A 17450-nucleotide genomic window follows, 5' to 3' on the forward strand; every position below is an offset into this window, starting at 1 on the left:
CAGGGGCTTGAACGCAATGTTCCTCACCCTGTGTGTCTGTCCCCCACAGCAGCGTGTTCCCCGGAGGGTGCCATGTGTGGGGAGCACAAGCCCAGGACCGGGGTGCTCTGCAGCCAGCAGAGAGAGCCAAAGAGCACAGAGAGCCCCGCTCCAGGTCCGTGCGTGCCCGAGCAGATGCTGAGGATTAGGGTCTTCTGAGCCACGAGCTGCTCCACCTCTGGCTGCGAGCTCACCCCAGCGAGATGGGCTGCAGTCAGAGCTCCTGCAAAGAGGGGCTTTCCATGGAGCAGCACTTCTGAGGGCCAGAGCTGTCTCAGGATACAGGCAGTGCTGTTGCCCTGACAAGGATTTTTTTTTTCCCCCAAATTAAGTGCCTGCTTCTCGTTTCTAAAGGGCATTTATCATGCCACAGCTGCCAGTTTTTAACATGTCAGAATAAAGTTAAATAACATAATAATAAGTTAAGTGTTCTACCTAGGGTAAAATGCTGTGGGTTTTGTCCTAATGGTAACTTTCAATAGACTGCTTCTATGCAAATCTGCTTCCTTTGTCATTTTTCGTTTTTTCATTCTTTCCTTATTCACTCAGATCTTCTGAAACTTCACAGTCTAAGCAGCAGTGGCAGAGGCAGAGGAAGGAATTGGCCTGTTAAAAACAGTTGGGGATCTTCCTGAAGAATATGTGAGGATGCTGGGTCATATTGCAAAACAGGAACCTGGCAGATCAAGAGTTTCTTCAACAATGTGTTTCAATGAGAAGCCTCAGCATGGCTTAAACACAAGATGTGAAGTCTCTTGTCAGCATGCAGACATCCATCCTTGACGTCAAAGCCCACCTGCTCTCAAGGAGGAAATTTCAGTGGTGGATATGGCTCCCCAGACACTGCCTCCACATGCAAGTAAGCGAGCAGGCTGGTCTGCAGAAAACACAATCTCTATAGACTGAAAAATATAATCCACTTAGATATAAACCCTGAGTTCCAAACCCTGCTTATCTCCTCAGACAGTGATGACACATGTCATAACGTCACCTCCACCACCAATTCCCTTATTTGTCACATTAGCAGGGGTGATACTGACACCAGCAACAAGGCAAAGAAAGAAATTGAGGAGATCCTGAGACAGAGGAACAAAGTAGAAGCCATGTCTGGGCACATTAATGAGTTCCTTGTAGCCAGCTTTCAATCAATCAAGTTTATCAACCAGTGGCAGGAGGAAGATAAGAAATGAGGGAAGGAACGAATCATTCTGTGATGTAATTCTGTCATCCTGTAACTCTGTCTTCCAGGAGAAGAAACTGGCTCAGGAGGCCTTAGTGGAAATGCTTAAGGATGTAATGAACAACCTCTTTACCTTAATGCTAGAATTCCTGAATGGAGACATGGAGGAAAATTAAAAACTAACGCAGCCATTAATGTCCTCATGAAGAGAATGTTGGAAAAATCTGACCCATGCCGATTTTTTGTGCTCCAAGTCATGCTCCATCCTGACAGCTGAGGGCAAGCCAGATAAGTTTTCTGAACTGCTGGCCAAGTGCCTGTGGAGGATCACATGGCTTCTGCCAGGCACATTCAGCACCAACCTGGATGTGATCCTGCTGGATGCCCACACGCTCATGAAGACTTTCCTAAGGAAACACCAAGGCAACACACGAACAAACTCCCACTGCAGACCCTGAAAACTGTTGCATAACTTGTGCAAGCTGTGAAAAAAGTGAGGATGCTGGATCACCTCATCCTGACTGATGCAACTGGCTCTGAGGTAGAAGCTTCTCTCCAAAAGACAGGCAGTCCTACAGCCAAGCACAGGGCAAGTGAAGTAACTGTAGAAGGAGGGGAGGTGCTCAGGGCAGCTCACAGAATTGCAAAGCACAAAGCAGGTGATATTTTAGAAATAATTTTCTAGAAAATTTTCTCCAAATAGAGTTTGAAGGTCTGGAGGAGTTATATATACCAATGTAAGAAAAAGTGGCATGGGGGAAGTTGGAGTTTTTCATAGAAAACCCCTCTCTCTTCTTGCAGAGCTGTGTGAAGCAAAGCCTGGACATCATCCAGACAGAACAGGACACCAGAGAAACTTCGTCCTCGTCCTCCCTTGGGGAATACCCTGAGATGGAAAAATCTCCTTTTAGATCCATGGAGATCACAGGAGGGTCCATGAACGGGAAGGAGTTGATGCTGTCCTGCCACCTGGAAGACTGCAGCAACAGCCATTATCCTGCAGAAACAACACAACCTTGCAAGCTAAACAGCCCACAACAGATTCCCTGCCAGTCACATCCCCTCGAAGGATGCTAATATCATGTTTCTCCCTGGGTTGATATCCCTGGGAGTAGGAAGAACTACCAGCAGAAAAAGCACTGGGACCTCAGAATTATCCAGGTCTTCACACACACATCAGTGAGCAGATGGTGAGAACCACAAACCAATAAAGAATAAACTCTAGCATGAAAAACCGTGTGAAAGAAAGGTGGGCAACACTGAAACCTTGGGTCAAAACTGGGCACAGAGCACAAAAATCTGGCCAGGGCAGAGAACTACTTGTGTGCTGACCCTTCCTGGACAGCCTTCACAGGAGTCCTGCCATGGGAATTTCCAGCATTCCAACATTCATAGCGAAGTATCAGACCAACGGTGCCCTGGTTCCCAATTGAAAGAGAAATCATGGCATCCAAACAGCATCTCTACCTTCCTGAACATTGACCATCAGTTGCCCAGGGAGCCTGTCAAAGACAAAGGTTGCAAGAGGAAATTCATAGGAGAAAGAGATTTGTAAAAGTTGCAGGTTTCTCTTAGGTAAAATCAATATATAGACTTTCAAACCCACTTTCACTTGTCAGACTGAAAGAGTTTGAGAGAGCAGAGTTGCTATGGATGATTGCAGAATGCCAATGCCTCACCCTGGCCCATCCATCAGCTCCACTTTTCCAAGTACACTGCTATTCTCATGTAAAATTGACTTAATTTGTCTTTAACACCCCTCTTGTCTCTAAGTCCTGAAGGTGGGAGTCCTTAGCTTTGTGTCAGGTATAACAGTAAGCACTTCAATGATGCTCACTAAATTACAAGGCTTTTTTACTAATAGACAATTCAGTCAATTACAAAATGCTATTAAGCATTTGTGCTCAGGCAGAGCGAGCTAGGTGCCTAGTGAACATGGCAAACCAATATTTTTAATTAAAATAAGAAGAAAGGAATACACAGGCTGATTACCAGCCAACAAGAAAATTACCTCCCAGAGATCTCAAAGTGTAATTACCCTTTCTGAATGACCAAAATGACTGGTTTGCTGCAGACTATAATTCTCTCTAATGCTGCTACAAAATCATGGCCACCCTCTCACCTATCCCATTCATCCAGTGCTGTATCTGCCCAGGGGCTGCTCAAGTACTCATGAAATCATGCTTTGGTGCTCATATGTGGTTTCTGCCTAATTTTCTGGCTATGTAGCTAGAGGATTCACAATGAGAACATGGCTGATGCCTGCAGAGTTTCTGTTCTTCTATTCCTTCCTGCTCTGTCCTTGTGACACTCTCTGTTTTTGTGCTAAAGGACATACCTGGAGTGGAGCTGTGTCACTCACATGCAACATAATTGGCTGCCCTGTATGTGGCCTTCTAAGAGCAAATTCATATCCATCTTGAGCTCTGAGGTCATGCAACTGGATGAGCTGTTCCAAGAGGCTTCCTTCAGTGCTGTGCTCACTTTTTCCTAGTAGCAAATGCGCCATGAGCAGCCATTCCTGGAAATGCTCTCTACAGATCCCCAAACACCATTCCAGACCTGGTAAGTCTGACCATTCACTGCCTTGTCTCTCAGTCCACACCAAAATTTGCCCAGTAAGAATGTTCCCTTTGCAAAAGCCCCCCTGGCCATAGGCTCTCACCAGGCTTCCTCCTGCCCCACACAGCAGCTGCAGTGCTGCATCTGGCTCACTGCTAGAGGAAAAACCATTGAAAAGCTGACAGAGCACACTATGATGCAGCCGGGGGACACATGTAGACTCCTTTTCTATTATGCTGAAGGTCTGATCCATTCCTTAAGGGTTCCAGAGACTTGAAAATGTGTAGAAAATGGGGGAAATTGTTTGGAAGTTTTGCAGTATTTGGTTGGCAGACAAACTATGCATTCATGCTTTCAGAGTGCCTCAGAGCCCTTGCCAGCCTCCTACAGTGGGTTCAGAACAAAGTCAGAGCAAGTGACAGTCCTTGTCCTGCAGATATTGCATGTGATAGGAGCTCCTACAGGAACAAGCAGCCTCTCGAATATTCTCAGTGTGTTCTCCCAGGTGCCCCCCAGCACATCCTCACAGCAGCACTCAGGAGTGCCCTGAGCACCCAAATCATGATCTCTACAAGTCATTCTTGCTTGCAGCTCCTTGCCCCTGACAGACAACAATAAGGGGGTATCATGGGTCTAAGTGCTTATTCTGGATCTTACACCAGAGGAGCAGGTTCCTGCCTGTGAAGCAATGGTTAAGGAATGAGTCCTAACACACGGGATGATGCTCTTGCCAGCTCCACAGGCTGAGCTTTGCTAGATAACAATTCAATTTTCCCCTCTCCTGCCTCCCAGCCAGACAGTACTCCAGGCTGTTCATCTTCCCCCACAGCCCTGGGGAAGAAAAAAGAGCAGAAGAGCACCTGGGTCATGAGAGAAAGAAGGAGAGTTGCAAAGATCTCATAAGGGAAAGCTGACCTGGTACCTTTTGCTCTTTCCTGGTTCAGTCCTCTTCCATTTGCTGGAATCACAATCAAACTGTGCTCTCAGGAGGTAGCAGGGTCAGGGAGATCAAGGAATTATGAATAAATACAGTATAAACAAATCAATCAGAGGGATAAAAACATTCAACAGAGACACACTAATTAAAAATATAATAATCCAGATAGTGGACATTTATTTAAAATGGTGCAATTACAGCTTTTAATCATCCAGGTTTAAATTAACAGCAGCATTGAAGTGGCTGCACAAATGTGTTCTCTGTAATGAACTGATATTAGAAAGCCAGCCTGCTGATCTCTCCCTCTCTCAGGCTAATTCTCCCTCCTCTCATTGTAAAATAACCTTTTGGTGTCATTTTCTTGTAGAGTCTTGAAGATGAAGACACAATATTGGAGCTAAATTAAATCCCCTTCACATATTTCTCTTCTTTCAAGCTGTAAAAATTGCTGGTATCAGTCATTCAATCTCTAGTGCTGACGCAACCACACTTGAGGAGAACATCTGGGGGCCCCAAGAGTCATTATAGGGAAAATAAAATCCTATATTACAATCAGTCAGCAATTAAAAGGCAGGATGCAAGAGGGCAAATCCTGAAAGATGCTGAGCAGGCTTGATGGGGAAATCAAATGTTAGACCTATGATGCTCTGGGACTCTTTTCTTCTCAACCAAGTCTTTTGAGAGGAGGTTAGAAAATTTCTACATCTGCTCCTGCCCAGAAAAAATGGTCTTGGAAACAGCTTGTGTTAATCTGAGCCAGTACTGATCCAGAGGATACAGGTTTCATATCAACTGGCCTCGTCTGCAGGGCTGTGGGAACAATCTTGCCTTGGCTTGGCAGGTGCCAGCCAGGCTTGGGATTCCAACAGCCATGGTGTGATGAAGGCAGCACTCAGCATCTCATGTGAAGCCCACATGGTTACAGTGGGCTCAACTCAGGCACAGGCAAGTCAGAGACAGGAAAGCTCTCTGCCCCTGTTGTGGTTCTGACTTAGGAACACGATGGGTCTGACCTGCCTGGCAGCTGTCATGGCCTTTCTCCCACAAGTGGATCCCTGCTAATGCATCTTTCCTACAGAAAGCCCTGTGCCTACCAGGCAAGATGCTGAGGAGCTCACTGCAGTGGTGGAAGTGAGCAGATTTACAGACACATGGCAAGAAAAACTGTTGGAGGAAAATCCTTTCAGACATGACTGTCCTGAGATGGGTTCAAACTCACAGGTGAGACAATTCTGCAGTGCCTGCTAAAGCCCTGCTGGTCTGCAACCCCTGCTGCTACCAGCCAGCAAGTGCAGCTCTGTCCTTGTGTCATCTTCTACACAGGGAAAGTCACAGCAAGCCAGAAACAGACCCAAAAGTTCCTGAACTCAAGACTCAGCTTCCAGAAATGTCCCACAACTCTTGTTGGTGACAGCGTAGGTCCTGCTCACAGCGTTAGGATGCTTCACATCTCAGCTCGATTTGCTTCAAGACTGCAAGAAAAGGGACAAGAATTAAAAAACAACATTAAAAAAAACCCCAAATTTTGGAAGTATGGAATGATTTCTGTATGGGAAATGACTACCATACAGAAGAGTAGATGTGTAACTCTGCGTGTGTGGATGACACTCTGCGTGTCCCAGAGCTGCTGAGCCACTCCTGGACTCTGGCCATGGTCACCAAACATGATTACCTACCTGCATCCTTAGGCCTGAGCACATGATTAAAATCAGGAGCCCTTTGGAAAGAGAATTTCAACTCATTAGCACCAAACCTTCCTCTCCTTCCTGTTTACCCGAAGGGTGTGCAAACATACAGTGAGAGAGCAAAAGTCACACAGCCCTCACTGCTGTGGTGGGCTCTGCAATTACCAGGCAGGCACATTAAGATTAATAAATATTAACTTTACTTATGTTTATACTGTCCACCTAAAATGGAAACAACATGCTTTGCTACTTAATCAAATTAGAGTTATAAAACTATTTCCATTTTAAAAGGTTCATTTCTGTTTGGTTGGCAATTAATGTTGATGATTTGAGTCCCATCTTTGAAGCATTTTGAAATACAGAAAAAATGGCAGAAGTGCAACAGGGCTTTTATGGAGTTATAGCACACATCAGGTAATAAAGCATAACAGACTGTTTACTTTGAGTGCTCTAATTATTTGAGAGCTTTTTTAAAAACAGAAAACCGATACGTGAAAACTGTAATTTCACTTGAATTAAGTTTTTTAAAGAAGCTGGGAAAAAAAAAAAAAAAAACAAATAAAAAATCCCAAAACCTGGTTTTTTAAGATGTTTGTTTCCAATTCCCTGCAGTCAGGCCAAGTCCCAGGCTAACACTGAGGAGCAAATTTTCCCTTTTTTTTTTCTCTAGCTTTTCTCTCTTCAGGGTGTGCAGGACAGGGATGACCAGCTGAATCCTGGGTCCTCACATAACCACTCCTGCACCATCATTGAAAACATCTCAAGGAATCATTGTCCCACCCCTCTCTGAGCTGCAGGGGACAAAGTCACTGTCATTGCCTCACATAAGAGACACAAAAACCCCTTCAAGATGTTTAGCACAACCAACAAAGTATTTATCAGATGTACCTTCGCCTGGGACACAACTCTCTGGTGAGGCAGAGTGCATCTCCCACAGCTTCCCTGCCTCTGCAGAATGAGCAAGGTTTAATTCCTCTTCTTTTCAAGCCAGCACCAAAGCAGCAGCACAACTGAGGCAGGATGGGACCTCTGGAGGCCTCAGTTCCTCTCCCCTGCACAAAGGGTCCACCTTTAAAGTTAGATTGTGCTGCTCTGGTCTCGTCATGCTGAGTCTTTAATATCTCCAAAGACAGAGATCCTCACAGTCACCATTTGACTACAGCCACAGAGAAGACAAAATTACATGGAAGACACGGAAAGGCTGGTTCCAGCAAGAGGAAGCAAGACCACACAAAGAGGGAGGTGCAGAATCTGGCCCCAAATCTGGTGGCCTGGTTTCCCGAAGCACAGCTGTTCCTCCTTTGCAGTACATGGGCTGTTTCACAACTAAATCTATTTGCAAGGCAGTACAAGCCAAGACAAATTTGCCCCCAAAGTAATAACTTTTCAATTACCTTCGTTATGCCTTGCTCAACACAACAGCACAGCACCTCTTGAGGGAGCAGCTGAGTATTTCTCTCCAGGGTGCACATTTATTATTTTAAGAATCATTTAATTTTCCATCTGAACAAAAGGGGCAAATGTAGGTCCTGAATGACTCCAGGGCCCTGTTCAATACATTGCTGTGCTATCCATCACAGCAATTAGACATGGTAATTCATCTCTAGGAAACTTCAGTGCACAGATCTGAGAGCATTTGACATATCTGGCATGGCTCAAAAGTCTGGGAGCCCGTGGAAAAAAGGGATCATGACTGGGAAATGTGCCATTATGCCCAAGAAACGCAGGCAGAAGTTTCAGAACTGGGACTAGCACACTGACAGCCTGCACCTGGCTTCCAGTACCTTTCCCAAACTCTGGCTTCCCATAGCACACACTCATCCCTGCAAGCCCCATTGCTGGAGCCAATTGGATTTACAGTATTTGTGTGATGATGTTCTTCAAAACGGGTTCCCTGTTGGCTCTGACAGTGAGAGAAATGTGACCAAACACCACCACAGCAAATAGTCCTTTAGAGACACCATTAACTCTCTGAGGTCTGTGTGTGTCTGTTACTCTCTGAGTGTCCATAATTCACTGTCTCTTCATCAGTGACCTGCAGGGCTTGAACCAAAACCCACTGAGGGACAAATAGAAAAGTTTAATTACAATTTCCATATCTAAAGGAATTACCAAGACAGCTCTGATCTCGTAGCTGAGATCTCTCCATGCTTCCAACCACTCTCTCCCCTGTTTATCTGCCTCCCAGTATCCATTTAGAAAAGGCTGCCTGGGACAGAGATTCCAGGATCAGATATCCAGGATATTCTCCAGATTCTCCTCACCTGGCTGCCTGTTAGTGGTGTGAGCACAGTCCTGGTCTGTAAGGCTGGTCCCTCAGCACTGCACATAATTTCATGGTGCTTATTCAGAAGCTCTCCCTGCCAGCTGGGAGTGAGTGGATGGGCTCCTGCCAGCTCCTCAGAAGCAGAAGAAACATCTCAGATGAAGCAACAGAGTTGTGGGGCCAGACTCAGAAAATAATGAGAACCTCAGCTTGTTTCAAACTGCTTCAGCTACAGGCACATACCTCATGCTGAGAGGCCACTCTGCATGACTATGCCAAGTGCTGATGACTGAGGACAGGAGCCCCCAGACATTCTCCTCAGTGTTGCTGCCACTCTGTCAGCACTCAGCAGTGATGAGTGCAAACTGGGCACACGAGTGGTGTCCTGACTCTGTGATCAGACATCTAAGGAACATCCCCTCCCAGACCCCTGAGCCCATCACACAGACTGGGAGTCCCCTGTCACCAGGCACAACAAGCAGCAGTTTCATTGGAAAGTTAAAGGTTAGCAGTACTTTTCATTAGGTCACATTTGCCTCCTTATGGTTATTCATTCTCCTGTTCTGCCCAGGCAGGTCACCAGAGTGAGCATCCTCACTGATCCCAAGGAAAGGGTGGCTTGAATCCTTCCTAAAGGAAAAGGTGAAAGTCAGCCTCTGGGATTCTATTTCTCTGAGTCCTAGGAAGAATAAAGGTAGTAGAAAATCTGGTTCCATGTTGTCTTTGGTCAGGGGAAGCCAAACAACAGAGAAGCAATGGATTTTAGTAAATCTTATGTTTAGAAATATTAATCTCACCCTTTCTTTTGACATTGTGGACTACACAGTTCAGAAAGCTCTACCCAGATATCCAATGAGCACACCTGATTGAATAGACCATATGTTTTCAGGAAGATTTCCCATCAGTGTTCGGGCTGTTGAACACCTGCAAACCTGAAAAGTCCTGCCCTGCTGCAATTTCAACTATAATTCAGAACAGCCAATAGGGAGACCTCAATCTCCTCAGCCAGGGTACTTTGGCAGACACAGAAGCTGTATTGGAAAAGCCACATGAAAGCCTCTGAGATGCAGACTAAAAGAAGAAAATGCATTAAATTAGTTGGTACTCACAGCCCAGGTGTGCTCAAAGCAAGACCCACCCTCGAGGCTGTGGCAGTTTGTATCTATCAGCAAGGAATTGCTGCTGTGAGGCAGTGGGTTTCTTTTATTTTCACCAGGACAGGTTTCTCTGTTCTGCAGGAGCTGATTGAGATCAGTGGGTGCTTGGGGGCCAGCAGATCCTCTCCCTGAGCCCAAGGCTTTTGCCACTGAGGTTTCTGAGACTGGCATTCATGCAGTAGCATTTGCAGGAGTCCAAAACACAGGACAAAGCCCAGAGAGAGCAGCAGAGTCCCTTTACCTTCATTTCTTCCCCATTGCCACAACAGTTGTAAAGCAGATCTCTGGCATTTTCCTGGATATGGAACATATCCAGATATGAACCTGTTCTTGACTCTCCTAGTTTTTGAAGAGCAGAAAGAAGGTGAATTGAAAGTGTAGAAATGACAAGCAGATCTGCATAATGCATTGGTGAGTTCTCCACAGAGCTCACGGGAGGTGACCTGCAAGTTTGGCTAATTGGAAAATCATCTCTGTCAGGTAAAGGGCTGCTCCTGAATTATCATTTCTCAGAGTATCATTACTAGTAGGGGAGCAGAGAACAGATACCTCAAGTGCTTGCATTCCTGGTTCCTCTCCTTTCTCTCTCCAGCTGGTAAACAATTTATTTCTTTACAATTCCCCAAATTATCACAAGTCTGGAAAAACCTGTCTGCTGTGTCATTTGCAAGCAGTCCCTCACTGTGCCAAAAAAGCACTCAGTGTCACTTGGCTCAGTTAGGAGAGAAGCATGGCAATGCTCAGCTGCTATTATTATTCCCACTATCATGCCCTATCAAATTGTCCAAGGAATAGGGCTTTTCCACAGCCCACCGGGTGACACTGCTTTTGCTGGAAGTGTGTGCAACTGGGAGCCATCTTCTCTGCCTGCAGGAATAGGAGAAATCCCCTCTCACCCTGCTGCTGCTCGCTGCCTGGTGTGACATTGTTTGTGGTTAGAAGGGCAAGAACAGGTCTGAAAACAGATTTAATTTGTAATGTGCACCTTTTCTGCCAATGATGAGGTCCCATTCTCATATTCTCTGAAAGGGCTAGTACCAAGTTCCTCCCACTGCTGAAGGTTTCATTCTGTGTACCAAAATATTTGGCTGGGGTTTTGAAGGCAACAATTTGTTGTCTGATACAAACCAAATTATCACATTCAGGTGAAGGTTTCCCAAACTCTTTTAAGGTTTACAAGTGGATTTCTTCTCCTTTTACCATCTTGGTGCACTTCTACCACACACAGTTCATTGATGGCTCAGCTAGGCAGAGTCAGGACAAAAATTTTTTTTTTTATTGGCCTCTTTGCCAATGGGCTCCTTCAGAGTGGCCATAAGAACCTTTTTGCTGCTCTACTTAAACCTCTGCAAGGGCTAAATCAAGGTGTATGCAAATACAAAACATGAGAAATGTGTAGCTCTCATCTGCCTCCATCTCCCTCTTGAAAAATAAAGCACTTAAGTTTAATTGTGTGGACTTGCTGTCAGCTACAGGGATGGCAGCAGGGTGAGTTGCAGAGCAAGGAGTTTGGCAGACTTTTTTATCAGTGTGAGGTAGGCTGTATCCAGGAATACCAGAGCATGTGAGCACTGCCAAACACATGAAACAGGGAGAACCACTGTATTTTCTTAGCACTGACAGACCAAGGAGCTGTGTAGAGAAGCTGATCTCCCAGAGTCTTGCACAGATTAGGATGAGGTAGAGTGAACTTTCTTCCAGTGTCATGTTTAGTGGACGCTCTTTTTTTCCTTTTGCTGGTAACTGGAATATAGTCACTATAAACATTTGATACCATGCAGGGTACACAGAAATAACAAGAAAATAACATGCCTAATTAGCCTTGTGGATTATTTTAACCAGCTCCCTCTGGAATACCCTCATTGAACAGGGTTAGATTTCTTCCCTTCCCCCTACAACAGATCCTCACATTTAATTAAGCTGGAAACCTGGCTGTGCCTGGCTCACATGGAGTGTTTTACCACTTATATCATCTTTGCAGACAAGAGACACTGCTGCTATTGCACAAGTGGAGATGTGGCTGCTTTGTACATTTCCTTTGGGAGGCTGCTGCTCCAGCCACCTCAAACAGTGGCAGATGAAGGCAGAAATAAAAGATTAGAAGCATTAATTTCCATTACTTCTGTAGGTAAAACAATGCTGTCATTAATCCTTGATCCTTTCACCTAATTGGAGGGGCTAAAGATAAAAAATTGTCAGGTGAATGGGAGAGAAGAGATGGGTTCAAGCTCAGATTCCACAAGAATAGTGATCTTCTCCAATAGCTTACTCCAAGAATGATGTCAGGCAGTGTTTGGAGGAAACAGGGTGGCCATCCCTTCCAGACAAGGATATTCCAGGCAATGAAATTGATATAATTGACAGCCAAGGTGAAATAGCACTATACAAAATCCCCTCTCCCATGACCTGATCAACACATTTTCAAAGAACATAAAATCAAGTTCCTCCAGAGAGGGAGGGATCATCCCATAAATAACACAAGATACTGGGTGGAAAACTCAGCATTTCCTCTGGACTAGCCCCTGATAAGACCTTAAAATGGGAACAACATTATGGTCTTTTTCCCCAAAATATTTGTTTATTTAGATCATAAATTCTTTGATGTCCAGACCTCGACCTTGTCCTTTTTTCCATGCTGTCACCATTTGTCACCCATATGCTGTGTCCACCCACAGCCAGAGACTGTGTCTGCCCCAAGCCAAGCCTTGCAGAGGGCTCACTGGCATCCTGGAGCTCTTTGTGCTACAGTTGGATTTGGTTTCCATGTTACACTAGCAAGAATTGTTTGAATCACATAACTGTACAAATTTTTGCCTTCTCAAAAGTAATTTTCTTCTGACAGGCTCAATTCCTCCCCTGCGTCTCTTCTTACACTAATATGCAGCTTTTCAGACAAAGACTTCAAACTAATTGTGAACAGCAGCAGGTTAATGTGATCAAAGGAGCTAATAGGCTTTCATACGTATTTACATGATATAAGCTCCCAGATTCAAAGAGTGGATCAAGAGATTTGAGATAAATTGTGTGAGGATGATTTGTCTGCCTGTTGTGCAGCAGAGAACTTGTCTCTGCTCTGTTGGAAGAATCAATGGAGTATTTGCCTGGGGTGGGAAATGGAAGCTTTCTCAATAACACCACCCAGCTTTCCTCATGCATTATAAACACAGGGAAAGCTGGGGAGGGGCATTACCCTGACCGAGATCTTTGTGCAACAGAGGAGAGAAACAACCTCAGCTGTGGCCAGGCTTTGAAATGCTGGGACGGTGCTCACAGGCACATTCTACTGAGCAAGGAACACTGAGGGAAACACAACAGGAGAAATGTGGGGGTTTTAACTGGAGGACTGGGAAATTTCATCTAACGAAAGCAAAGGCATCTTCTGTCTGCATAAAATTAGTCAGGCTAGGGAAGAGGAAAACACCTTGATGGAGGGATGCTGCACTAAGCAGGGTCCAGGCAAAGCCTAACAGATCTGTTCTATTTACCTTGTAGAAAATTGAAACAATAGGACAAAATGAGAGAAGTCCGTGACAGAAAAATAAAGCTTTTTATTTTTAATAAGAGGCATCCAAATCTCCAAACTACGTATGTAAGGGATGTGAACTCTGGCTTCATCCTTCCATCCTGCCAGCCCATCAGTAGAAGAGTACTGTGGGAGCCTCATATTTTTTTCATCAAAATTCGACAAATCCTGCTCTTTTTTTTCCCCAGTTCTGAAGTAGAAAATCACGAAGTTTTAAACTCTCCCAATGTTCTCAGCTCGTAAAAACTGTTTTAATTGCAATGTTTAGTTTTAGTGAATTCAAGCTGCTTTTTGGGTTGACCTTTAAAGCTATATGAGAAGTATACACATTATAAACTGTGGATTTGTTTTTGAATCAAAACAGATGAAAAATTAAAATCATCCAATGCCAGGATATGAATACAGGATAATTTGAGCCTCTTTTCCATAGATAATATTGTGCTGAAATTGATATGTTTTGAAAAAGATTTTCATTTAAATCAAAATAGCCTTTTTTTCATCCAAAACTGCAAAGCTTTTCTGGCCATCTCTCTTAGGGGCACAGCTGATTATCATCTCCCTTCTCTGGGTATGACTTTACTGAACACAGTGGAACCCACTGTGCAGCTGGGATGTGACAGGGAGCTGTGCCTTGCAGCAATGCTGGTGCAATAAAGGCGGACAGTGGGTTTGAGGAGGGGGGGGAAATGTCCCAGTGCCAGCAATGTGACTTTGTCATCTCCCTTCATGCCCTCTGTGTCTCAGTTTTTGACCAGTTTCTATGAGAGCTTTGCAAAGCTCTGCTAGATCTCCTCAGGAAACACGCTGCTTAACAAAGCCTTTGCACGGCCTTTTTATTTCACCAGGAGATTTGTGGTTTGGTTCCAGAGTAGCACTATCTCAAATGAGAAAAATTGTCTGAAATTTGTCATCTGCTTAGAAAACAGAGAGAAGAAGAAAAGTAAGAAGGAGGGGAAGATGTGCTTTTCTGATATTCACACTGCATGGACCACAGTGCTCCACAGTGCAGCCCCAAGACTTCCCAGCATCCTGCATGGGCAGAGGGTATTAGGCAATGAATTCCTCTTCTTGTAACATAATTGTAATTTCTGCATAGAGATACACAACCTTCAGAGATGAAAGCCCATTTCCTGGAAATTGGGAGCACATTAAATGTGCCGATCCTTTTTGGGGAAAGAGAAAGAAGGGACATGTCCTGGGAGGTAGAGAAGAGGCCAAAGCCAGTGAGATGGGAGCCTTGGTGTCAAGCAGTGTCTAAAATATCCTCCTTGCATCATATTGGTTCTTTAATTGTCACCAACCACGGAGGAACTGATTGAGCCCAGCAAGGGTCCAGAAAAATAGATAATTTCTCGCAGGCATCTAAAATTCATGAACGCGGTGGTGGTCCTGTCACACCATTGCTATGTTGTTCCACGGCCCAGAGTCTCCCTTGAAGGGCAAAAATATCCGGGGTAATATTTTTTTCCTGGGAGTGGAATACATTTGGGTTGTTAATGCACGGCTCTCACTTCAGGCGGATCCTCACCGAAGGGCCGAGAGCTCGCCTCAAACCGCGTGTTGTAAATTAACTCTTAATGTGATGAATGCATTAAAGGGCTGTAGGGCCTGAAGGATGTGCTCGGAAACCCGACGTCCTGATTAAAGGCTTGATTCATGAAAGCTTTACGCACTATTTGCGCAGGTTTCTTTATTGGAATTGTTACTTGGAAAGAGCTCTTGAGTAGCTCCTTCCCAGAGAAATGGGGTTCGGAGTCTGGACACGTGTGCTTGCAAGCATATGTGTTTGCAGAGGCAAGGACAAGGAGTGGACACATGCAGAGACCCCCAGGCACTCATCACACACTCCTAGAGCATGTGGCTGCTGGCCCTGAGCTGCCCATGAGGCTGAGCTTTGTGGGGTGGGTCCTGCTTCAGGCTCAGAGCCAGGCATTGCTCAGTCCACAACCTTGGTCCCGCTCAGGGATGTGTGGCTACTGCAGGCTGTGACTGGGCCAGAGATTCCCCAGACACAAGGATGCCTTCTCTGCTGGGCTTTGGGCCACAGAGCTGCCCTGATGCTCAAGGCTTGGAGAAGCAAATCCTGCTGGGCTGGGCTGGGCTGTGGTAGACTTAACTCTCTGCACAGTGGCTGGTCTGGGCCTGTGTGTTGGATTTGTGTTGGATGCAGGGCTGAAAATGCAGAGATGTTTTTGTTATTGCTGAGCAGGACTTAACGCAGAGCCAAGGCCTTTTCTGCTTTTTGTACTGCCACGAAGCGGAGCATGGGGATGGGGGACAGATGGCACAAACTGATCAAAGGGGTACTCCAGACCGTATGACATCATGTTCAATATATAAAATTATGAGAAGAAGGAGGAAGAGGAGGATATTTGGAGTGATGGTGTTTGTCTTCCCAAGTCATAGTTACGTGTGATGAGGCCCTGCTCTTATGGGAAGGCTGAACACCTGCCAGGCCATGGGCAGCAGTGAATTAATTCCTAGTTTTGCTTTGCTTGTTTGAGAATTTTTTCTTTCCCTACTGAACTATCTTTATCTCCACCCATGAGTTTCCTGGCTTTTACCCTTCTGATTCTCCCCTTGATCCTGCTGCTGGAGGAATGAGTGAATGGCTGTGAGGGCCTTGATGCTGGCTGGGGTTAAACCACAACACCTGAGGGAGGGAAACCTCAGTGGGATTAATGAGGTGGTGCTGTGCCAGGGTGGGGTTGAAGGGAAAAACCCAGAGATATTATGGAATAACACTTCTAAGAGGAAAAGCTCTGGGAAATGACCCATCCTGAGTGGGGCTGGGAGGTGTGGATAGGATGCCTTTGCTTATGCCTCATCTATACAAATTTGGGGCCTTCACATTTACAAAAAGATTCGGGCATCTCATGATGCAGGAACTGCACTGGAGCCTCCCTGGCAGGATTTTATCTCTTTCCTGCCTTTTCCTGACAGGAAAGAGAAGTGGAAGCCAGCTGCATTGGTGCAAGGGTGCTACCTGGGCTGTGGGGCACAAACAGCATGTGTCCCCAAGGGGCTGTGACCAAGGCTGTGTCTCTGCAACCAGAAGGAACAAACCAGCTCTGCTACCTGGGCTCCAGTTCAGGGGAAAATCTGTCCCTTGAGGAGGTAGGATGTTTAATTTCCACACTGGCTGCATGGAAGGAGATACATGCATTTTCTATATCTCACAGATCTATAGAGAGGAGCAGTCAGAAAATTGCTGGAGGATAAAAGATAATTCATATTAAACATGTCATTCCAGGGGGATCTGGATGAATCAGGTTTTAAGTGACACCCCACGCTGATCATGACAAACATCCCACATGCAAAGCAGCCTCAGGAATTTTACAGCCTTTACTTGAATATCTTACACTGGGAAACAAGGAGAGTTTGCTGAGCTCTGAGTAGTGGGGTAGTGCTGTGCTCCATGCTGCATCTGCCCTGTGCTATAGATTGAAGGATAGCCTCAACAACACCTGCTCTTGCACCAGCCCTGCTGACAGAGCCCACAATCTCCTGGCAGCATGTTTAGGACATATCCTGCCTCTGTGCAAATCCCTGCCACCTTCTACCAGTTTAAATTGGTATCCTGCTAGTTTCAGTGAGGATGCTGTGGGGTTTACCTAAAATCTCCAAAATCTCCATGATTACATCCTCCTCAAGCCTTCTCCTCTCCCTACTAAGAATATCAGCATTCTTATTGTCTTTTCCTAAGACACCTCTCCATCTCCTCCACTATTTCAGTCTTCTCTAAATATTCCACATCAGTGCAAAAGACCAAGGCTGTCCACAGTGCTTAAGTGCATCCCCAAACCCACAGTAGAGCTTGGACTCAGGATCTCATCACCCACCTCCTGTGCCAGCTTCTGTGAACCTGGGGCATGCCAGGTGTTATCATTGGCTTGTGCAGTAGGGACAGATCTAGTCTAGTCCTTCAAGTTCTGAATTATCTTGTATATTATACCCAAAATTCCCTAATGCACCACTACAATGTGCTCCCTTGTGCTGAAGGGAAAGGAATTGGAGGAAGCTGCGAATCTGTCCTCTGCATTTCACCCAACATGCCTGGATGTGCACAAAGCCAGAAGCTCTTTTCATCAAAATTTAGTG

General features: G+C 45.4%; 1 long non-coding RNA gene across 1 annotated transcript in view; it reads right to left on the bottom strand.

Annotated features, from left to right (window-relative positions):
• Positions 1–4870: 4870 nt before the first annotated feature.
• The window catches only part of LOC148222673 (uncharacterized), a 42777-nt gene continuing 30197 nt past the window's right edge, over positions 4871–17450 (bottom strand). Inside the window, exon 2 of the long non-coding RNA XR_015805616.1 lies at positions 4871–6190. This is a non-coding gene — a long non-coding RNA (uncharacterized LOC148222673). The remainder of the gene's footprint in view (positions 6191–17450) is intronic.

This window comes from Sturnus vulgaris, chromosome 10 (genome assembly GCF_052056855.1).
Source record: "Sturnus vulgaris isolate bStuVul1 chromosome 10, bStuVul1.hap1, whole genome shotgun sequence".
Lineage (NCBI taxonomy): Eukaryota > Metazoa > Chordata > Aves > Passeriformes > Sturnidae > Sturnus > Sturnus vulgaris.